Source organism: Ochotona princeps, chromosome 9 (genome assembly GCF_030435755.1).
Source record: "Ochotona princeps isolate mOchPri1 chromosome 9, mOchPri1.hap1, whole genome shotgun sequence".
Taxonomy (NCBI): domain Eukaryota; kingdom Metazoa; phylum Chordata; class Mammalia; order Lagomorpha; family Ochotonidae; genus Ochotona; species Ochotona princeps.
In genome coordinates this window covers 68916577-68930153 of record NC_080840.1, presented here as the reverse complement: position 1 = coordinate 68930153, position 13577 = coordinate 68916577, and the positions used below count along the sequence as shown (strand labels likewise).

The following is a 13577-nucleotide window of genomic DNA, read 5'->3' as shown; positions in this document are numbered from 1 at the left end:
GGACGCTCAGAGAATGCCCCACATCGGGCCCTGGGGTGGTGTTGGGTAGCTGTCCATCCCAGGGTGCAGAGGCGTTTGGGAGGCTGAGTTTGGCTTTTCTTCTTGTCTCCCCACTTCCCCCAGATACAGAAAGGGGAAAAAATGAGAATGTGGAGATGGTGATCTCACCCACCTTCCTGTAGCACCTTGACCCTAATCACCTTAATCAGCTATCATCAAAAATAAGTATAATTAACCAAAAAAAGATTGCAGTCAGAGGTTTAATTCGCTGCACTACAACACTACCGAGAATAAAGTGATTTAAATAATAGAGGACATTCATACTGTATCTGAACCGAGAGAACCTCTCAATATGAAAATAGTGATAGCAGCTCCACGTCCAGCTGCCCCTTCCCCTCCGCCCCCGCCGCTCCTGCAGCACCGGCCCCACCAAGCTGCCAGGCTCCTGACTTCGGATAGGCTCAGCTCCAGCCGTTGCGGCTCACTTGGGGAATGAGTCATCAGATGGAAGATCTTCCTCTCTGTCTCTCCTCCTCTCTGTATATCTGACTTTGCAATAAAAACAAATAAATCTTAAAAAATAAAAAAGACTTCACTCGTATTCCAAAAACTGCAAACTAAACTTTTTAAATTCTTTTATTTTTAAAATGGGAAATTTCCTTTTTTTAAGATTTATTTATTTTTGGAAAGGCAAATTTACAAAGTAGGTGACACAAGGAGAAAAAGCTCTTCCATCTGCTGATTCACTTCCAAATGCCACAACAGCTGGAGCTGAGGTAATCCCAACCCAGGCGACAGGAACTTCTTCTGGGTCTCCTGCATGGGTTCTAGGTCCCAAAGACCTGGGTTGTTCTCCACTGCCTTACCCCAGGACAGAAGCAGGGAGCAGAACAGAAGTAAAACAAGCTGGACACAAGCCAGCACCCATGTGCAATGCTGGCACTACAAGGCATAGGATTAGCCTGTTGAGCCAACATGCAGGCCCCCAAACTACCCATTTTAAAAACAACTATATTGCTGCAAATTGAGGATTTGTTCCGTGATCCTACAAATAGATCCTGAGTATCAGCTACTGGACAAGCATTGTTCCAGGCTTATAATAAATCAATGAGCAAGATAGGAAGTGACATCTATCCAAGGGGAGGAGGAAATAACACATGAATTACTATAGACAAAAGGGGATTCAAGCTGTCCTAAGTCCATGAGGAAACTGGCAGACAGTGAGGAGATGGAGAGCTATGAGTAATGGGGTCTATTTGGATCAGAAGTCACAACAGGCCCCTAGAGTAGTAATAGTTCATCCGTGACATAAAAACTAAGGAACCAATCGTGCAAAGATCTGGGGGCAGGAGAATGACAACAGGGGCAAAGGCAAGAAGAAATCTAACAATTCGAACTAGAGAAACAAAGCCTGCATGAGGGTGGAGTACATTGGGACGTGAGAGGATGTTTTATTTTTTATTTTGGTGAAATGGATGATTTTACTTGTATGCCATTTTTATATTCAAATGAAGTCTCTCTGGCACCACTAATTTGATTGATGTTTCAAAATTAAAGAATGCATAGTCTATACCTGACCTTCAGAACTTTTTTTCTTCCTTCAATTATTATTTTTTATAGACCTTCTATTATTTTATTGTCATTTTATGATACAGTTCCATAGGCCCTGGGATTTCCCTTACCCCCTCTCCAAGTTCCCTCCCCACTGAGTTCCCCTATATCATTACTATAGAATAGTTCTTCATCAACAGTCATATGTCTATCATTGAAGGCATGGACAATGGCAGAGTACAACATCATATTGTCAAGATACAGTAAATAGTTTCATTGGGAGTCCATCTTTGGTCTGGAAGTAGAGATACATACTGCATTGTATCCTCACATCTGGATATGATAGTCTCCATTACACAGTTACTATCCATCCCCTTAAATGAAAAGCCACACTACAAATTCAACAACAGGAAGAAAAACAGAAATTTACAATGCCATGAAGTTAAATAGGATGCTAGTGGGTATGATAGTCTCCATTACACAGTTACTGTTCATCCTTAAATAAAAGCTGCAGAAGAAAATCAACAACAGGAAGGAAAAAAGAAATTTTTTTTTTTTTTTAAGATTTTATTATTATTTGAAAGCCGGATACACAGAGAGGAGGAGAGACAGAGAGGAAGATCTTCCATCCGATGATTCACTCCCCAAGTGAGCCGCAACAGGCCGGTGCGCGCCAATCTGATGCCGGGACCAGGAACCTCTTCCGGGTCTCCCACGCGGGTGCAGTGTCCCAATGCATTGGGCCGTCCTCAACTGCTTTCCCAGGCCACAAGCAGGGAGCTGGATGGGAAGTGGAGCTGCCGGGATTAGAACCGGCGCCCATATGGGATCCCGGGACATTCAAGGAGAGGACTTTAGCTGCTAGGCCACGCCGCCGGGCCCGGAAAAAAGAAATTAAAACGCCATGAAGTTAAATAACATGCTACTGGGCCCGGCGCCATGGTATAAGTCCTCTCCTTGAATGAGCCAGGACCCCATATGGATACTAGTTTTGATCCCAGCGACCCCACTTCCCATCCAAGCTCCCTGTTTGTGGCCTGGGAAAGCAGTCGAGGACGGCCCAAAGCCTTGGGACCCTGCACCGATGTGGGAGACCTGGAAGAAGCTTTTGGCTCCTGGCTTCAGATCGGCTCAGCTGTGGCCATTGAGATCACTTGGGGAGTGAAGCATTGGACAAAAGAGCTTCCTCTCTGTTTCTCCTCCTCTCTGTATATCTGACTTTGCAACAAAAATAAATAAATCATTTTTTTAAAAAAATGCTACTGAATGACTAATGTGTCACTGAAGAAATGAAAAAGAAAATCCAGAACCTGGGCCCGGCAGCGTGGCCTAGCGGCTAAGGTCCTCGCCTTGAAAGCCCCGGGATCCCATATGGGCGCCGGTTCTAATCCCGGCAGCTCCACTTCCCATCCAGCTCCCTGCTTGTGGCCTGGGAAAGCAGTTGAGGACGGCCCAATGCATTGGGACACTGCACCCGTGTGGGAGACCTGGAGGAGGTTCCAGGTTCCCGGCTTCGGATCGGCGCACACTGGTCCGTTGCAGCTCACTTGGGGAGTGAATCATTGGACGGAAGATCTTCCTCTCTGTCTCTCCTCCTCTGTGTATATCTGGCTATAATAAAAATGAATAAATCTTTAAAAAAAAAAGAAAATCAAGAACCTTCTTGAAAAAAAAGATGCTACTGTATGATCTATGAGTCACTGAAAAATGTAATCAGAAGCAAATGTTTCAAAGAGGTGAAATAACAAAAAAATCAAAATTCGTAAGATAGTTTCCGCTGATCTTGGTTGATAAGATATGTCTTCTGTACTGACCCAGCAATTGCAACCACCAGTATGTGCATTAGCTGATTGAGGCGACGACCATGCCGGATGCTGTACAGGTAAGCACAAGAATCAGGTCTGGGACCACTTCAGACAAAGATTCTTTGGGTATCCCTCCAATTGAACTGCTGGACTCAGAACTCCAACCATAAAGAGAAGTGCAGGTTTCATGGTCTAACCGTGGAGTGCATGTGTCAAAGCTGAGCCTGTGTCAGTTCTGCCTCCAGCCCATCTTCTACACAAACCAATGGGTGTTGGAGCTCAGCCAGATCCTGCCCACCACACACCCTGCCCTCACACAAACCAGTGGGAGTTGCAGCCTGGTCAGAGAGACCCACGATAACCCCCACCAGGCCTGCCCCCTACCCTAGTTCCCATGCCTGCCAGTATATACAGCAGACTTGTCCCGTCTGTTCCACATCCCATTCAGCTCTCATACATATCAATGGGCATTGAGGCCTAGTTCAACCCAACCAGCCCCACAATCTAGCCCACACACCTGCCAAAGGGTGCCACTCTCTGTCCAGCTATGCCTGCCCCAATTCTGGTTTCATGTACACTGGTGGGAGTGGCAAACCAAGAGGGAGATGCCCACTGTTTCCCTACTAGGCCCACTCCCACTGCTGGATCATGCACTCTCCAGGTGGTTGTGTAACTTAACAGAATTTGCACTCCATGCCAGCATCTGCTAGCTGATGCGGCAGCAAAGCCCAACCAATCCACATTTACTCTGACTTATGCTTGCACCAATAGGAACAGTCAGTTCAGCCTGGCTTGCCCCGATCCAGCCCACACGAGGTCAACAGGCATTGTAGCTCTGCCCGGTCTGGTCTGCCCTCATCCCAGCTCACGCTCTCCAGTGGTACTGGTGGTCCAGCAGGTGAACCCCATGCAGCCCCACTACCAGCTTTGCCCCCTTGCCCTTGCTGGTTAGGTGTTGTGGCCCAGTCAGGCATGACCTGCCTCACCTTGGCTTTTGCCAGTGGATGGTATATCCTAGCCCAGACCAGCCCACCCCCAATTCTAGGTCATGATGATGCAGACTACAGCCTACCCCAGACCAGCTGGCCCTTAGTCCTGGCCCTCATGTGAACTGGCATGTGATGCAACTGAACCGGGCCCAACCCACACTCCATTCTGGTGCTCAGATTTGCCAGCAGGTAATGTGAACTGACCCAACCTGGTTCACCCCTGACCTGGGCCAAATATATGCTGGTACGTACTATTCCCTGGCCTGGTCTGGGCTGCTCTGTCGTGGGCACTCACCTGGAAGGACTGTGTCTTAACACAGGAGTTTCCCAAGCTCGTCCATCAGAACCTCTCCCAATGCCATATCTCTCATACACCAGTGGGTCCATGAACCAGCATTAGTTAGTTGACTTCCTGTCCAAGCAGGAACAGTGGCCTTTCCTGACTGGCCTTCACCCATTCTGGTTTTCACTGTTGGGTGTTACAGCCTAGCCTAGCCTGGTCTATACCCAGACACAGCTCACACAAGGCTCAGCAGGGGCAGAGACCTAGCCTAGCCCTTCCTACACCCACCCTGGTTCTCACAAACATCAGTGTGTCCCCTTAGCTTCCCAACCAAGTTTGTCCCAGCTATAGATCTTACATGTGCCAGTGGTCACTCCGACCCAGCTTGGCATAGTCCCTCATCTGTCATGGTTTTTGCCTTTGGATGCTGTAGCTTGGCCTGACCTGGTCTGCCCCAAGTTCCAACTCTCACTGGCAGATGCTGCAACCTGGAACTGCTCAGTCTGCTCCCATCCTGCCTCACGCAAGCTGGCAGGTGTGACACCCTAGCTCAGCATGAATTGTGCTCCAGCCTGGTCTCTGCACTTGCCACTGAGCTAAGGTTTGCTCAGCCTGCCCAGCCTGCCCCACTCCAAAACTAACCTACGCAATAGCCAACAGTTGGAGCTACCTTACCCAGCCTGCCCAACATTCCAGGCCTGGAACACATGCTCACCAGCAGGAGCTATGACCCACGAGGGAAGTTTCCCAGGTTCCCCCACTTGGTCCACTCCCAGACCCAGATTTCACACATGCCAGCAGGTGCTAAGCCCTTGCCCAGCATAGCCTGCTCCTCCATCTTGGCCTGAGAACTATTTCTTACAACAAATAGTCATGATATCTATAATCTATACTCAAAATAGATAACAGTAGGAAAAAAAAGAATTGGAGTGTAATGTTAGCTTTCAGGATTTCAGGATTCAAAGGTGAGTGAGTTTTCTCTACATTAAGAAAACTTCATTTTAGAAAGGGGAAGTAAAGAGAGAATAGGGATTTAGCATGCCTGGGCAAAAAACAAGGAGTTAGAAAGTAGGCTTCATTCTACTTTAGCAGGCAGCAGAGTCTCTCCTTGAGCAGCTTGTGAGAACAAGTGCAGAGTCCCACTCAACCCTGATAAGCTGAGTAGGAAATGTAGGGAATGGCTCCTTTGTGAAGTTCACAAGGCATTGTCTCAGCAGTTTGGAATCCCCAGGTGTGGAGCTTTCCAGAGCAGTAAACATTTCACTAGCCTTTAGATTGGCTATCTGCACCCAATTTCATTAGGCCTGGGGGTTCAGGCGTGATGTTCTAACAAACACACATTTAAAAAAAAAGGCTTATTTATTTTTATTTGAAAGGTAAACTTACAGAATGAAGAGACAGGATAATGTTTGTACAACAGACTCAGGAGGGGGCTCTTGCGCAAAAGGGGGCCTTGGTTAAGAATGAGCAGTTAGTAACTGAGTAAGGATGAAAGGCTTTCTTTATTTTTTTTTTAAGTTTTATTTATTTTTATTAGAAAAGCTGATCAGATTTACAGAGACAAGAGACATAAAAATCTAAAAATCTTCCATCTTCTGGTTCACTCCCAAAATGGCTACAATGGCTGAAGCTGAGCCAATCTGAAGCCAGCACCCAGGAGCTTTTAATAGGTCTTCCAAATAGCTGCAGGGAACCAAGAGCTTGGGCCATCCTTTATCCCAGGCCATAAACAGGGAGCTGGATGGGAAGCTGAGCATCTGGGACACAACCCAGTACCCAGATGGAATTCCACCACTTTTTTGTTGTTGTTGTCAAATTTTATTTTGAATTTTTGAATTACATGGTACAATTTCATACAGACTAGGATTCCCCCCACAAACTCCCATCCGCGAAATATTTCCCCATGTTGCTAACATAGTATAGTCCTTCGTAAGGAGTCAAAATTCCATCAGTCTGTTATTTAAGTGTGACCCAACATTGCTGGTACAGACAATGTCAGACATTCCAGGATCCCATTGTCTACACATTTCCAACAGTTTCATTGCGAGTCCATCTTTGATTTGGAAGCAGGGATAAATATTGCATTGTATCCCCACATCTGGATATGGTAGTCTCTATTATTGCATCACTATACATTCCCATAAATGAGAAGTCATGAGATAAGGTCAACAACCGGTATGAATTAGAACAACAGCAGCAACAACAACAACAACAACAAAATTACAGCACCATGGAGTTGAAAAAATGTGCCACTGTATAACTGATGCATGGGTGACAAAAAGGAAACACAAAAGTCTCTTGAGTAAAATGATGCCAGTGTGTAATGCATGAGCCAGCAATGGATTCGACAAGAGAGAAGAAAGTATTCGAAAGAAATGAAACTGAAATAAAAAAAATCAAAACACACGGGATACAGCAAAAAAAAAAAAAAACAAACCAAACAAAAAACAACAACAACAATATGGAACGGGTTATTGAAATTACACTTTGAATGATGGCTTCCTTATATTAGAGACAACACATGGTATTTGTTCTTTTGAGATTGACTTATTTCACTGAGCCTAATTGCCTCTAGTTGGGACCATCTGTTTACAAATGGTATAATTGTATTCTTCTTATTAGCTGAGTAATATTCCATGGAGTAGATGTACCACAGTTTCTTTACCCACTTTTCCTTGAACACACATCTGGATTGTTTCCATGTCTTTGCTATTGTAGATTGCGCTGCTGCAAATATAGGATTACAGATCCCCTTCTTATATGCAGATTTCATTTCTTTTGGGCCATGGAGATTTTGAAATAAGGAAATGTTGTGATACACCACACACAATCTAGGGGTATAAATCTGCCAGCAGACCCCAAGGTCACTTAGGGTGAGGCTACGGTATTCTTTGGCCATACAAAGCTAGTGAGGAATGTCTGCTTTATTATTAACAAGCTACAAGTTTTAAAGATTAAGGAAGGGGGGCAGGAGGGCTTCCCAGCAGTTCCCCTCCCTCTACTGCCCAATAATGACATTGTGATTGGCTAGAGGGTATGTCTATTCCCCTTAACCTTCCAGTCATGTCAGAGGTCATGTTCCGCAATGCAGCGCTGGAAGCTGTGCCTCAGGCCAGGGCAGGTGAGCTCTAAGCTACGCCCACCAGGGAACAGGTAGAGACCTGGCTGTGATTACCCACAACACAGTCTGGTGGCTCAGTCTGTTTGGTCTGCAGGATAATTTTTGAAAAAAAAAAATCTTATTAGATCTGAAAATACTGTCCCTTTTTCTGTCTTAGCAACTGTTATGCTATGGTGTTCATCCTGGCTAACTGTGGGATAATGACTGTAGTGTAAACAGAGGAAGAGAGAGACAGACAGACAGACATAGCCAGCAACCCTTTATGACATGGTGCTTGTGTTATTTAAAAGTGAGAAGGTGAGATTGAGTGCAGCAAGTGGGAACTGCACAGGAGGGAGGCTGGACAGTAGTGAGGACAAACAGCATGACAATCACCTCTGGCTGTTAGGGCCCAGAATAAGTAGAATGACCTAAGGTGGGGGAGGGGAAAACATTCACGAAAACACTCAATGAAATGCCCTGCAAGAAATAATCTCACAGGAAAATAAAACATTCTGTTTTGACTGGATATGGGGAGGGGTGACAGCTTTGAGTGGCCAGGACAAGATCCATGGAACGTCCAAGATCAGACACAGGAAGCGGATCTCATGGTGTTGCAAGCAGTCTTCTGAGTCTTCTGGAACAGCATCATAAAGCCAAGGGGCAGGGGTAGCATGCGCTCCAGTTACCTTCTTGAGTCAAGGTGAGTTTTGCTCTGGACAAATAAATCTGTGCAGGAGAGCCTGAGAGTTCAACAGTGATGGTAGCTAAAATGACTCAATCGGGTTCATTCCATTAGGACCGAAGTGTTACCTGTAATGCCCACAAGGACCCCAGGCCATGAAGAGCTTCTTCAGCAAAGGGCCTACAGGCTTTGTGATTCTGATCTGCGCTTCCTGAGACCTCCAGTGCAGTCTCACCGCCAGTGGCCAGGCTTTTGGCAGTGAATGGGTTTATCTTGGCAGCTGTTTGTACTGTACATTGCCCTGGCTTTCTTTCCCCCAAAAACAATTTTCATAGTGGACTGGCATTGTTGTGCCGGATTTTGAGATCCCCAGAAAATCGGGTCTGAAGTTGGTGCTAATGCAAAAAGGGCGGTTTATTCTGGCCAACCTAGGTCTCCCGGCCATCCGGCCAGCGCAGCAGGGCTGGGCAGGGGAGGGGCAGCTGCAGCTGAGCCTGCGGCAGGAACAACAGGGCGGAAAAAAGAGAGCGAGGTTGAACAGCACAGGGTTCTTGCACATTTCAGGCTAAAAATTTAGTCATGATTGGTCAGTTTAACTGTTAACTTTCAAAAAGAGCAAGTTGGCAGGCTTCTATTGGTAGGCTTGAAGCAAGTAACCTTCAAAAAGTACAAACTGATGATCTACAGGGCAGAGAATCTTATCAAACACCGGGTACTTCCTTTCTGAGGAGTGGTCTGCCTACGTGACCTGCCAGGTGTCCTGCACTGTCAGGCCTGGAGTTCACACAGCCCCCAGCCAAGCAAGCAAGGCGGAAATCACAAAAGCAGAAAACATCTAGGTTCTTCAGTATAGTTGGGTCTCTTGGGCAGTAAATTACCAACTAAAAATCTATTAATACTTTCAGATAATAGGATCAAACATGTCAGCCACTTTTTTTCCTTTTGCACATCTATCCATTTTTAGGGTACTAATTTTTGTACCGGGATGAGGGCTGATTCAAACAGAAAGAATGGCTGGCAGGTTGAGGTAGGATAAAAAAAATGTAATCCCACCCCATCCCTCACCAATCTCGACCAGCACATTTTCCCTCTACTAGCTTTGGCTGACTAAAAAGAGGATGAACAGAACAGGGTTGTGGGTTAGAATGGTGCTAGGAAGTGTAGCCAGCTCCATGTTCCAGTGCCAACCCAGTCTCTCAGGGGTCCCTCCAGTGGGGACCAGGACTTGAGGGGTGACATCTGTGCCAAACAGAAATTTGGAATACAGGGCATGCAAAGGTTAGATGAACCAATGCACACTTTATTGAATTTTTCTGGGGCAACTTATACCAATTTTTTGCAGGCCAAGCAGGTAGATAAAAGTTACCAGTTAAACAACAGCATGCAAGTTAGTCCAATGATAGATCACAAGGAATTTGGAAAACAATCACCAGGTCTCAGGCAACAGGATAAGTAAACCAGAGTTACAGGAACAAATATCGGTAAACGAACAGATCAAACTAGAAAAGGAATGTAACAAAACTTAGTAATCAGCTAAGTTCAGGCCATAATAGAAAGAAGATGATAATGAAGATGCCTCACACCTATCCAGGCACGCCTTTTTCAACAAGGTGACCCGTAACCTCAGCAGGAAGTTTACTTCCAGAAAATTTTCAGTCAAGAACGTTTGAGATTCGGGGTCCTCAGACATTTGGTGGTCTGGATCTGGGAGGGGGGGGGCTGTCCCTCAACACAGTCACACACAGAAGCTAGGACCAAGAGCAGCCCCATACCCTCACATAATCACCACAACACGTAGGACAAGTTTGTGTGGTATAAGGCCATGCAGGACGGGTCCCTTCCAAACTGTGGCCCATTAACACCACTGTGTAAAACATCAGAATTTTATGTAAGCACAGTATAAATTTGGCATCATTTTGGAACACAACAATATATTTTACGCAATTTAAATGAACTTCAACAACTATTATCTCTCTTAATTGACAGCTTCCTCATTTGAGACTTCCAAGGATCCAGCTAGAAGCCTCAAGGTCAAAAACTCCATTTTAGAGCTTTAGATGTCAAAGAACTGTCAGATTTAAACCATTTTGGTCAAAACAAAAGTTAGATTTGAACTTTTCAACCAAAGATGTGGGCCGGATCTAATTAAATGAAGTTAGCTCTCCTTTAAGACTCAGATTTTTAAATCAATTGAATCAATAAAGGCAACAGAAGACACATGAGACTTCCCTGAGACACATAAAATGCTGTGACTTAAGTCAGGCTAGCAAGTTAGCAAGTTATATCAGCATACAAACCCATCACTTGGGACAGTTAAATTCAAATACACCAAAGAATAAAAAGGTAAAGAATCAGGTAACTCAGCTGCCTTTAAAAAAAAAAAAAAGATGTACTTATTTTCGTTGGAAAGTCAGATACACAGAGAGAAGCAGAGACAGAAAGGGAGATCTTCCATCTGCTGGTTCTTCCCCAAGTGACAGCAATGACTGGAACTGAGCAGGGTCCCAAGGCTTTGGGCCATCCTTGACTGCTTTCCCAGGCCACAAGCAGGAGCTAGTTGGGAAGCAGGGCTGCAAAGACATGAACTGGACTCAGGCCTGCACTCAGAAACAGATCTCATGTGTACCAGCAAGTGCTGTTGCCCGGACTGACATGACCAGCCCACTGTCCTGGCACTGATGGGCACTACAGCTTAGCCCACGATACCCCACACTCATTTTGGCTCTCACAATTGCCACCAGCATATGCTGGAGGCTAGTCCAGGCTAGCTAACCTGGAGACCCAGCCCACAGACATGCTGATGGGTACTGTAGCCTTGCCCAGCTTTGTCAGTCCATAGCCCCAACTCTTGCATTCACCAACAGGAGCTGCAGCTCAGTAGGGGAGTCCCCAGAGTTCCTCTACCAGGTCTGTTCTCAGCTCCAAGTCTTTTGCATGCTGAGTGCTTTCACATAGCATTACATGGCCCACCTGCTGTCTCAGCTCTGCCTGGTAGGCATTGCAGCTTATCCCAGCCAGACATGGTCCACATTCTGTCCTGGTCTCCTACATGCCAGTAGATGCTGAGGCCTGGTCCAGCCCAGCCTGTTCCCAGACCCAGCCCACAAAAGTGCTGATGAGTGCTTCAGATTTGCCTGGCCTGGCCTGGCCTGGCCTGGCCTGCCCCCAGCTCCAGCTCTTGTGCTCCCTAGCAGGAGCTGTGAACTGATAGGGCAGTTCCCCAGGTTCCCCTTCCAGGTCTGCTCCCATCCCCAGATCTCATGTATGCTGGTGGCAACAACAGTTCTACTTGGCATGGTCTGCCCTCAGTCCTGGCCCTTACATGTGCCAGTGGGTACTATAGCCAGACCTTGTCTGGCCTTCTCCCAGCCCCAGCTCCTGCGAGTATCAGGTGGGTTCCTCTCAGGTGAGTTCTGTGGTCCAGCCTGGCTTGACCCATCACCAATCCCAGCTCTCCAGGTAAGCCAGCGTGTGCTTCAGTCCTCTAGAGGTAAGCCCATAATTCTATAGAATATGCTCCCAGATCTGGTTCTCTTGCATTCTGGTGGGTTCTGAGGCCCTGCCTGACATGGCCCACCCTCTTCTCCAAAAATCACAGGTGGGTACTGTGACCTAGGCATGCCCCCCACAGTCACAGCTTTTGCATGAGCCAGTGGGTGGTGGGCAATGCTACCTAGCCCAGCCCAGGTCTCCCACACGGACGGGTACTTTGGCCTGACCCAGATATGCCCTCCAGTTTTACCCCTTTGGACCACTCTGTCTCAGCTTCCTTACCTATCTGTGAGTGCAGTGGCCCAGTCCATGGAAACCTCCAGAAGTTATTCCTTCCTTATCAAATACGCCCTCAGCTGCTTCCACTCCAATATACCCCGAGACCTTCTCCTTGGGCAACCTGCAGTTGCCCCAACCTGGAGGTCAAGGTGGCATGTCCTGGCCCAGAATTCCTCGCCTTCCCCATAGTTCAATAATCAACTGTGCTGGCACACTGGTATAGTTAACACGTTTTGGCATCAACCAGGTTAAGAATGCCCACCAGCTACAGGCTGCTTTTCTCCTAACAACACTTATCTAGGTACAAGGCAGTTGCCTACATCTGGGGCCAACAATGCTTCATTAACAGAAATAATTAGTTTTTGAGAATCATATTGTGGATGACAAAAAAAAGTAAACTAGTCATAATTACAGTAAGATAAACAGTTCATACTCTCTTAGGAAACCTAGCAGAGTTTCATAGATTTTTATGCTTTTTACGTAAAGGTGACTGCAGAGAACAGAGAAATCTTAAATAGTGGCATAAAGAAACTTCCTGAGTCTAGCAAGTGAGAAAATGTGAATGTTTTGGATCAGAGAAGCCAGTCTAGGGAAAAAACTCAGGCTCAGCTAGCGTTCTCAAGAAATACAAACAGAGCGTTTAGTGATATAATCCTGCCGGAAGACGGCTGCTTTCATGAACCAACGCAGGCTGAAACATCAAACACAACACTTCACTTGGAGTCAGAAGACATATATTCCAACATTCTAACAACAGTCATGTTTCCTAGCTGCGTGCGCTTAAATCTACAATATTTGAGTTGCAATGCAGCGAATTTATTTGGAACCCTGGGAAAATATTTTTTTTTTCTGCCAAAGGGTAGTGGGAAATACAAGCGTGTGTGAATTCATTATGTGCTATTAAAAGTACCACATAAATGAAACTGACTTAACACTGACTACTTCCCTCGAATGCTATTTAAAAATGTTCTTCTCCTGTAGTCTATATAGCAAGTACTTCATTTGCAGACTCCCTGAAGAGGGAGTGAAAGCCTTTTCCTTCCCTCTGGAAGAAACCCACTCTGACAAGCACTTCATGACCATAGGAAGATAGTGAGGGGGAACAAACAGCGTAATAAACGAATCTACTTCTTGAAAGGCCATTTCCCACTAGCTTTGCTTGTACCGGTTGGTATTTCGCCACTGGCCTTTAGTCTCGTCTCTTCCTTTGCCCTCCTTAAATCGGGAGGTTTAATTCTTCCAAGCACTTACTTCCAAAAGGGCGCCTCTAGCGCCAGGTGTCCCCATACTTAGGAAGGAAGCACACCATCACAAATAGCAAATCTTCTCTTGCATACGTCCTTCCTTGAGTCTATTTCTGAGCTTTCAGTTCTGTTCTGGTAACCCAAAGGTC

The 13577-nt window shown here is 46.1% G+C and overlaps 1 protein-coding gene across 1 annotated transcript in view; it reads right to left on the bottom strand.

Annotated features, from left to right (window-relative positions):
• CPNE3 (copine 3) overlaps positions 1 to 13571 on the bottom strand; it is a 68142-nt gene extending 54571 nt beyond the window's left edge. The window contains exon 1 of the mRNA XM_058668775.1: positions 13436 to 13571. The gene's annotated coding sequence lies outside the window, so the exon portion shown is untranslated. The remainder of the gene's footprint in view (positions 1 to 13435) is intronic.
• Between the last annotated feature and the right edge of the window lie 6 nt (positions 13572 to 13577).